Below are 11189 nucleotides of genomic sequence, written 5' to 3'. Positions count from 1 at the left end.
TCTTCTTCCTTAAACTAGATCTAGTAAATACTAGCGGCCGTTAGTTACTACCTAGATCTAGTATCTTAAGGGCCGTATTCTATAAGGTGTTAGTTATTAGGTAGAGGTTTAGAGTAGTTAGGAAGCTTTACGCTTAAGATACTAGTATAATCTCGACCTATCTATTGTTTCCGAAGCGTAGGGATTTTTATGTCCTTATTAAATAGAACTAGGCTATAGTGTTCCTTAAGCTACGGAAGTATATAAAGGAGCTTAGGCTTACTATAGTCCTGTCGGAAGTTAAACTTAGGGGGATTTAGATCGGTCTTCTTTCCTAGGTACTACTAGTTATTCGTCGCTAAAAAGACATACCCTTATAAGATAAGGAACAGTATCGCGGGGCACCTATTAGCCTAATATTCCGTACTACTATAGTTATAATAGCACCTATTAAGCGCTTTAGACTACTCGCGGTTCTATAACTATAGGCGCTATATTAAGTAAACCTATAGTTTAGGCACTCGATCGGGTTTCCTAGTTATATAGACCTTTAATTTTCACTAGAGTTAAAGGATCTAACCTCCGCCGCGCGACCTCGTTAGTAAGCTCGAATGCTTATTTCTACTATTTTCTAAATAAGGTCATCGTCGATAGTAGTAGAAATAGCTATTTTATTAAGTATATTGATCTTAGGGATCAAGCGCGGTATCTACTTTATAACTAACTAATAAAGCTACGGTAAAGCAAGTAGAAAGTCCGTATATACGGCCTTCTATCCTTCTTTACTATTAGCGATACTTATCGCCTCGTCTAGTATCTTTTAAAAGCGCCGAAACTTCTTAGGCTACTTTGGATAGAGTCTATATTTCTTATAAACTGCCTTAGTAACTAACTCTAGGAGCCCCTAAAGTAGAAGACGGCTACGGGAGCTATTATCGAGGTCTTCGGGATTAATTAGGTCACTAGAGGCTACGAAGAGACGGATAAACTCCTTTATATCCTATTAATAAAGCGAACCCCTCCGCGTCGATATTAGTTATAGCTAAAGTAGTAACTATAGGTAGGCACTACCTTTAGGTAGAAATAGCGCCTATAGCTCTCCTATATAAGGTAGAACACTATATTAGTCTAATAGCGATAGTAGCTTTAGATAAAGACCCGTATATTATAGACCCGAGAAAAGCGACCGATAGTAGGAATATAAGTAATATAAGTTAATACGAATAGGAAGCTTCCTATAACTCTATAACCTTAACGGTACCGCTATCTTCAAATAGTATTAGGTCCTATAGCTCTTTAGATACTTATATAATAACGCCTATAATAGAGGCCTTCGTAGACTTTATAAATCGCTACGACTCTCTCGGTATCCGATATAGCGAGGATAATAATAGTTTAGTAAAGTGTAAGAGCGTAGCGATAGACGACTTAATAACTAACGACAAAGACGACGTTATAGAGGACAAAGTAATAGATAATAAAGCGATAGATAATAAAGTAAATAATCTAGAGGACGATACGACCTTTGTATAGGCCTATATTATAAGGAAGAATAGTACTTAGGACAGGCCGATTTTTTGGAGGGGGGGTAGTATTACGGGCCTAGGCGGACGTCTAGTAGATAGTAGTCGGTCACGTGACTCGGCACGGGCCGGCCCGTAAACCTCGGCTTATATATTAACTTTCCGTACCTCGTACTTCTCTTAGATAGCCTGTCTAATAACTTCGTTATTTACCCTATATTAAGAACGGCTCCCTTATACGCCTTATATAGGAAATAGTTCTATACTATATCCTTACTATAGTTAACGTTATACTAGATAATACTAAGCGTATTAAGGCTAGTTATCGTTATCGATAATCATTTCCTCTAGAATATCCTATATCCTACTACCTAGCGCGTCCTAGTCTACGCCTATTATTTATATACTAAAGGGGAGCCGGATCTAGTTAGATTCCCTTGCCGTTACTAGTAGAGTACGTAGCCTCCCGTACGCCCTAGGTTATATATCCTTTATATTATTCTCGGCCCTAGAGCGCTTATACCCGACCGCTACTAGCTAGTTCCGGTATAGACTAGCCTTACGGTCGCCGTAGAATCTTAGGGCGACGGTTCTAGTTATAATTGCCTTGTTTTTCGCTAGTTTCCGCTATAGGTATTCTATACTTTATAATAGATAGTACCCCGGATAGTTTACGTACCGCCTCGTAGCCGATATATAGTCTCCTATATAGTTCGAGTAGGCCTACTTATTTATATACGTATAGGTTTAGTATCTATACTATTAGTATTTAAAGTATTAGAGGATACGAAAGGATAAGGAGTACTTTTCGACTATCTTAAGGCTAAATTACTAGATTAGTATTACCGTACCGGCGTATATTTACTTAAACCCGCGGGCACGTACCTAGACCTCGCGCCCGCTAACTAATCCGACTAGCGGCTTAGCGCCCGTATATAACTCTCGCGCCCTCTACGCCTCCCTTAGATAGAATATCTATTCGACTTATACCTTACCCGACTACGTGCTTATACCTACTTATAACACTTCGAATAGATATTCTATCTAAGGGAGGCGCGGAGGGCGCGAGAGTTATATACGGGCGCTAAGCCGCTAGTCGGATTAGTTAGCGGGCGCGAGGTCTAGGTACGTGCCCGCGGGTTTAAGTAAATATACGCCGGTATAGTAATAATTAGGCCTTATTCTATTACTAGATCCGCCGCTTTCGCGTCTTATAGCTATACGATTAGCGCCGAGGCCTTCTTACCTTCTAGCTATTCCCTATAGAGCTAAGTCGCCTTCTAGATTAGAGAGTTAAGAGTAACTAGGTTGTCTTCTTAGAGAGTACGTAGGTGACCTTAGTTAGTTAGGTCGAACTCTTTAGGTATATCGTAGACCGTGACAGTAAATTACTTTATTAAGACCTTTACTAATACCGTAACCTTAGATACCTACTATAGCTATACCTCTAGGGGCCTCCTAGTAGTAGTAGAGCTAGTATAGATCTATAGAGTACCCTTAGACTATTAGTTTACTACGACTACCCCTAGTTGATTTATTCGCTAGGCGAGCTCCTTATTTAATAGCTTCGTAACTTTGGCCTAGTCTTCCTTTACTATAATACGGATCGTAACTATATCGTATATTAGGCGGGGGCCTAGTATCGATACCGCGATTAATACCTAGCTATAGGGGTATTTATTCCGGGTAGCCTTATTAATCGCCTAAGACGTCGTCCTTATTTCTTATTACCCTCGGTAATACGATAGTACTAGCGCCGTACGTAGCTAAGTAATTATTACCTAGAGAGACCGGTATAGGAGCTAATTGTTAGTTTCTATACTTTTTACGTCCTCTATAAGTTACTACTAGTTATTTTAGAGGAGCTCCGCCTATAGAGCCGTAGGTATCGGTAGTACCGTAGCCTAGGTTACTATTACCTAGGAGTATATATATAGCTTATATTGCTATCGATCTCTGCGCTAAAATAAGACACATTCGAAAGCTCTTATTAAGGCTATTCTAACGATATATAAAGTAGGCCACTACCCCTAGGACTAAGGGAGTTCTACCTTATTCAATCTAGATAGCTTAAAGCTCTCCTCACCCTGTTTCTTCAGCTCTAAACGCCGCGGAGGTGCCTAGCTACATTAGGCAACTCCTAGGTAATAGTAGCCTAGGCTACGGTACTAACGGCGCCTACGGCCCTATAGGCGAAGCCCCCCTAAGACAACTAGTAGCAACTTATAGAGGACGTAAAAAGTATAGAAACTAACGATTAGCTCCCTTACCGGTCTCTATAGGTAATGATCACTTAGCTACGTACGGCGCTTGTACTGTCGTATTACCGAGGGTAATAAGAAATAAGGACGACGTCCTAGGCGATTAGTAAGGCTACCCGGAATTAACACCCCTATAGCTAGGCATCGGTCGCGGCATCGATACTAGGCCCCCGCCTAACGTACAATATAGATAGATAGATATTTCATTAAGCTGTTGTAGTGCCCTTTGGCCTATGCAGCTATGCTATCTTGTTTTTGTATATATAGAGGGGAAACCGTGTTGGTGAAAACCCCTCCTCCTTCCCGCCTGTCTTTTCCTCCTCGTTGTCGTCTTAAATTTCCCTTGTTAGGGGTACGCTAGTGTCATGGGCCTGCCCTGATGACTACCCTATCTGCAACCCCCCTCGCTTCCGCCTCTTGTCTATCCACTCCTCCGTCTCGCTCGCGAGGCTAAACTGCTGGAGGTATCCCTGCTGTAGTATCCACCGAGAGATTCGGCGAATGTTGCCTTTGTCCCTAATAATTGACTTGTAGTCTCTCCTTCCCGCTTGGTGCCTCCAATTTCCCCTGCCTCTCGCCCACTGCGGGCATCGTAGTAGCATATGTTCTGGGTTTTGCGATGGGTAGCCACACTGGCAGGCTGGGCTATAGATGTCTAGTGCGCGTCTTCTGAACAGGTAGGCCCTTAATCCAATGTGTTCGGACCTGATTTGGATCGCTATGCTTGCTTCGGCCCTTGTCAGGTCCCTATATAGCTGGTAATTGTGTCTCTGGAAGGCTCGGAGCGCTATCGGGCCTGTTGTCTTAGGGGGCTTCCTTTTCCAGTCCTGCTCCCATAGGCAGCTCGCTATCTGTTCCGCTAGGTTTTGGGTCTTAGCCTTGCTCCCGCCGGCCTGGCGAGTCCTACGCTCCTCCTCCTTTCGTGCTAGCCATTCGGTGCTTGTCTGTACGGCCGTAAAGGTCGTAAGGTCATCCTCTTTTTGGCTTGTCCTATATCCTGCCCCTCTCCGGTAGCGGCTTTCTATCTTATTCTTTGCCTCCTGGATCGTGGTTTGTGCTAGGTAACCTGTCGTCTTTGCCGCGTATTGAATTCTCATTCCCCGGATGTACTGGCCGATTGGTGGTATTCCTGTCTCCATTTCTACCGTGCTTGTTGACGTTGTCTTGTATGCGCCTAGTACCCTACGTAGGTTGCCTGCCTGTGTCCTGTTTAGGGGTTGCTCTATCCGTTTCGGGATCGGCTTGCCTGCGCCTCCTGTTCCCCAAATCTGTGCCCCGTACAACATAGCTGGTCTGACGATCGCCTTATACATTACTCTTGCCTTGTCGAATGTTGCTCCCCATGTAGATGCCGTAAGCCTCTTTATCGAGGCTTCATTGACTTGCGCTCGACTCTGGGCTTTCTTAATCTGTACATTCCAGCTTAGCTTCGGGTCGAGCCAGATCCCTAGTACTCGTAGCTCCGCTGATGGCTTGGTCTCGTAGCCTTGGATTCTTACCGCCGCCTTCATATTATGGTGTGTTCTCGCTTTACTGAAGTGTATAAGTTGGTACTTTTCAGGGGCGAACCGGGCACCATGCTTCTTTGCCCACTCCTCGCATTTCTTGTGCCTATCTTCAAGGAGGCGACAGTTCTCTTCTGTCGAGTCTGACCAGGCTAGGATGTTTGTATCGTCTACGAACCCCGATGCTGAGGTTTGCGGAGAGGTGAGTAGGGGGATTAGATCCGACATAAATATTAGAAACAGGATAGGGGAGAGAGTAGATCCCTGAGGTATTCCAGTCTCTGCCTTCACCGGGTCGGACGTGTACCTTCCTAGGACTAGGTATGTCGTCCGTTCCTGGAGAAAGGAGAAGACGAACGACGTTGCCCACTGGGGGATGCCTTTCTGCTGTAGGATATGTATTAGCCTTTGGTGTGAGACGTTGTCGAAGGCCCCTGCGATGTCGAGGGCAAGGAAGGAATCGTATTTAGCAAGCTAGCTACGAGATAAGGTGACAAGTCTTAACCGCGCTTTCCCACTCATCTAGCACCACCGTGTAGCCTCGTTTCGAGAGGTTAGCCCGGAGCAAAAGCTTCCCTCTACGCCCTCCCTCCCTGTTTGCTCCTTAAGCCAATATCCACCTCCATAGGCCTAAGCCCTTTAGTGCTCTCTATTGACCGACATGCGCATCCGTCCTCTCGGGCTGTACAGACAGTGTCAGCCGTCGCTGCCAGTGTACACCACGCCCCAGGTTTTGACGCCCTTCGCGTTACCGCAGCCTATCTCTAGAAAGCGGCCGTCCATGCCTCGCAGGTTTGCTCGGGGCACACACCACGCCGGGCAGCGTACTCCTTGCGTTTCCACCTACTAACCAATATGAAGTTCCTTATCACCCTGCCCTCGATCCTCCCCGATCACAGAACTAATCCACTTGCATTGTACGTCTTTTCCCCGTCCTAACAGCCGTCTTTTCCTTGCTTAGGCTATCGTCTTTTCCTCGTCGCAATCTACTATGTCAGACTAGGTGCGTTGTGTAGCGGGACAGGCAGTGCCTCAGGCAAAACCCTCGTTCCCATACCGGGTGTTCAACAGGCCCTTACAGGCTTCGTCGCGTGTCCACCTACCCACCGCATTGCCCGCTGGCAAACACCAGATTGTTTCGTAGTCCGCTCGACGCCGTTGCATAGTCCGCTCAGTTGTTGTTCTGTAGTCCGCTCGTCCAATGTTCGTCGCTTAGCCCGCTCGGTTTGCGGTCTCCGGAGGTGAAAATTCTGCACTCATACCAGAGGTGTCCTGTCGAGCGTATAGGCCACGGTTCCGCGCCCTTCTTACACGCAGAAAGAAGAGGGACTCGCTCCCGACACGAGTACACGCTCGTCGGATGGTTTTCATACCCGTTTTGCTGGTAGTCCTCTGTTCGCCGCGGCTTCGCCTACGCTACGCGCCCGTCGCGCCCACGACGCTCCAGCGTGAGAATACTTGGCTCTCTCGTAGCTAGACGAGAGGTTCGTAGCCGACACCACGTACAGGTGATTCTCGTCGTCGACCTAACGTACAATATAGTTACGATCCGTATTGTAGTAAAGGAAGACTAGGCCGAAGTTACGAAGCTATTAAATAAGGAGCTCGCCTAACGAATCAACTAACTAGGGGTGGTCGTAGTGAACTAATAGTCTAACGGTACTCTATAGATCTATACTAGCTCTACTACTACTAGGAGGCACCTAGAGGTATAGCTATAGTAGGCATCTAAGGTTACGGTATTAGCGAAGGTCTTAACGAAACAATTTACGATCCTAGTCTACGATATGCCTAAGGAGTTTGACCTAACTAACGACTATAAGAGACTAACGACCTATAAGTTACTAGGCTATACGACATGCCTACGAGGCGACGGTAGACCCCGTACGTGCTTCTATATTAGTAAGGATATACTAGAATCCGACTAGGAGGTAGTGTACTACGTAGACGAAGAAGGCGGGGGCGATATTACCTCCCTCTACGTAGGTAGTACCTAGATACACAACCTATATATATAACCGCTAGCCTCGAGGTCTAGCCGCGACCTAGGGGTCTATAGATACCTAGATAGTACGCTTAAGAGACAAGGGTGCCATATCGTAGTAGGAGACTTCAATATATACTACCCTTCCTAGGAAAGCCTTATATAGCCGTACCCTATAGCCGACAAAGTACTCGACTTAATAGCGAGCAACGTAATTGCCCTTAATACCCCGAAGGACCTAGGCACCTAGAAGAGAGGGGGACTCTAAGGCACGATCGACCTCTCCTAGATCTTAGATAGCTACTACTATACGGTAACCTACTATAGGATCGAATATGAACTCGAGGCGTCGTTAGACTATATACTAGTCAGGACCTCTATTACGATATAGATATAACGTATACTAGCGGGAACCCCTAAGCTAAACTAGGGAAAGGCCTACTAGGCCAACATCTAGGCGTACCTCGATGACTCTAAGAGGCTAGTCTAGATCGCGTAGTAGTAATACAACAGTAAAGACGAGATAGACGAAGCAGTCTAGGGGTTAATAGACGAAATAAGAAAAGCGACCTTACTTTACGTTCCGCTTACCTAACTAACGATATAGTCTAAACTATACTAGACGCCGGAGTGTACTACGGTAGTAAGAGAAGCAAGGAGAGCCCGCCGGGTGTAGACGAGCAGCTATAGCGAGGAGGCCTAGAACGTATATAGGGAGGCATACTAACAGAAGAAAGCTATAATACGAAGGGAGAAAGTAGTTGGCTAGAGGGCTATAGTAGAAGAAATCGCCGGCAAGCTAGAGAGGATGTAGAAGCTAGCGAAATGGGCCCGATAGGACCCTATATAGGGCCCCTCCTTCTCTATCCTAGCGCTATAATCGCCTAGTAGCCCGGTTAGCGACCCCGAGGCTAAGGCGCGTCTACTAGCTAGTAAGTTCTTCCCGCCCCTAGTCGAGGCTAATCTAAGCGATATAAACAGCTCTACTCCCCTAGCCCCTAGTATTACGGTCTAATAGGAGGTGTCCGAGGGAGAAGTTGCCGCTATACTAAGGAAGTTGCCGGCGAAGAAAGCCCCGGGGCCGGATAGGATCCTAAACGAGCTACTAAAGAAGTGTAGAGATCAACTAGCCCTAGTAGTTATAGCGATCTTTAACGCCTACCTATAGACCGGATACTACCCGATAGCTTTTAAACAATCGACGACAGTGGTCCTACGTAAGCCGTAGAAGGATAACTATACGTAGGTGAAGTCGTACCGCCTAATTACGCTCCTTAACACTCTTAGGAAGGCGCTTAAGAAGCTAGTTATAACGAGACTCTCCGAGGCGGTAGAGGAACACTCCCTACTCCCGGATACCTAGATAGGTACGCGCCTATAGCGATCGACGCTATCCGCGATAGAACTTATCACCTCTTAGGTAAAGGCTATCTAGTATAAGAATAGGGACAAGGTGGCTTCCTTACTTAGCCTAGACATATCGGGAGCCTTCGACTACGTGTTATACCCGCGGCTACTCTATATCCTAAGGTCGAAAGGACTCCCTAAGTAGCTTATTAACTTCGTACGGTCCTACCTCTAAAACCGTAGTACGTCGATCCTAGTCGGCTAGTATAGAAGCCCATTTTAAGTAGTCTATACTAGAATCCCGTAAGGCTTAACGCTAGTACCTATTCTGTTCCTCTTCTTTATAGCGACGCTACTCCTAGCCCTAGAATCCTAGAACACCGCTACGAGCGGCTTCGTAGACGACATAAACATCCTAGCGTAGTCTTCCTCGACTAAGGAGAACTATAGGCTACTAGAAGAGAAGCATAAGATCTACGAGGACTAGGCTAGGAGGTACGGGGCTCGGTTTGCCCTAGAAAAGTACAATCTAATACACTTTACGCGCCGGCCACGGTTCTACAATATATAAGCTTCTATCTAGATATAGGGGCACACGACTAACCCGGTAAATTAGCTTAGGATCCTCGGACTATAGGTAGACCCGACGCTACGGTAGAGGAAGTACGTATAGGTAATATTACGGAAAGCTAAACAGAATATAGCATTATACTAGAGGCTTACTACGTCTATATAGGGGGCGGACTTCCGGTAGTTACGACTTCTATATACGGCTATTATACGGCCGGTCCTTACCTATAGTAGCTAAGTGTAGTCCTTAGGCGAGCGGGCCTACCTATCGAAGGGACTCGTCGCGCCGCTAGCGAAGATCTAAAACTAATGCCTAAGGAAGGTCACCGGGGTATATAAGTCGATACTAACGAGGATACTTAAGTATAAGACCGCTATACCGCCGATCGACCTATATATCTAGGGACTACGGACCTCCTACTTAGGCAAGTCGGCATAGTACCTAGTATAGAAGGTTATCGCTAGTACAGTCGTAAGGGCCCGCGAATTAGTACTAGCGTATAGGGGCATTCGACCCGGAAACGAGCCGAACTACCGGGTAAGGGACGAATAGCTAGTAATATAATAGGAAGGTAAGAAATCGTTTATAGAGCAACTATAGAAAGAGAGGTAGAACAACTAGGTTGTAGGGTATAGTAGACGCCCTTAGCTAGCGGGACAACCTAAGGAATAGTTAGCTATAAAATCCGCGGTTAAGCACCCCCCGAAGCTTATCTACTACCGCCTTACGAGGGTATAGAGTAGTATAGCAACCTAACTACGAAGCGAACACATCGGCCTCTAGGGGTACCTATTATAGAGGAAGGTTCTAGGATACACGAATACTAGCTGCCCCTACGGCTATCGCTCCTAGAACGTACGGTACGTACTCCTCGTCTGTCCGAGGTAGTCGCTAGGAAGGGGGGAGTAGATAGTAAAGGCGAGGAACCGGACGATTAGGGCACTTCTTAATAACGCTAAGGACCTACGGCGTATTACGAACTAGATACTAGAGAAGGGCTAGCTAGAACAGTACCGCCTAGTAGGAGTAGTATAGGAAGAGAGGATACGACGTAGCGCGACGAGACCGGCTAGGAGCGGGGGCTAACGGGGTAGTGACATAGACTACGTACGTTCAGAGGGAAAGCTAATCTAGATAAGGAGAAGTTAGGGGCGGGAAGGGTTTTCACCTATTCGGGTTTCCCTTTATATATAATAATAGATATATACCTATATAGGCCGGATAGGGTCCTAGAACAGGGGAATAACAAATCTATCTATCTATTACCTAGGAGTTACCTAATATAGCTAGGTACCTCCGCGGCGTTTAGAGCTAAAGAAATAGGGTGAAGAGAACTTTAAGCTATCTAAATTAAATAAGGTAGAACTCCCTTAATTCTAGGGGTAGTAGCCTACTTTATAGATCTTTAGAATAGCCTTAATAAGGGCTTTCGAATATGTCGTATTTAGCGATAGCGCCGATAGACGTCGTCGATAATCCTTCTATATTATTACGTATATCTAAATTAAATAAGGTAGAACTCCCTTAATTCTAGGGATAGTAGCCTACTTTATAGATCGTTAGAATGGCCTTAATAAGGGCTTTCGAATGTGTCGTGTTTAGTGATAGCACGGTTTGTATAGGTAATAGGTCCGGAGGGTCTCGATTTTATTATATAATACCTATATCTTATACTCTTCCGCTAGTATTACCTATAGCTTATTATACTAGTATATACTTCGCTCCGCTAATATACTCTCTAAGAAGTCCCTTATAGTAGGCGTAATTACGCCCGGCCGTCTACCTTTTGTAGGAATTACGGTACTAGTATCCTTCTATCTCTTATCTAGGTTATAGATAGTAGTTCCCGTACCTCTATTGTTACCTAGTAATAGCTTTACTACTTTAGGACCCTTCTAATTGTCGTTAAGGCAGTATTAAATAAGGTTACGGTCCTAGTTAGTAAGGCGGGCTATATTCGAGTAGCGAGCGCGCGTAAGAACGGTAAGGTATCCGGATAAGCTAATTACTACGCTAGAT

Source organism: Fulvia fulva, chromosome 1, assembly GCF_020509005.1.
Source record: "Fulvia fulva chromosome 1, complete sequence".
In the NCBI taxonomy this organism is placed as follows: domain Eukaryota; kingdom Fungi; phylum Ascomycota; class Dothideomycetes; order Mycosphaerellales; family Mycosphaerellaceae; genus Fulvia; species Fulvia fulva.
Note: the sequence above shows the minus strand (reverse complement) of the source record.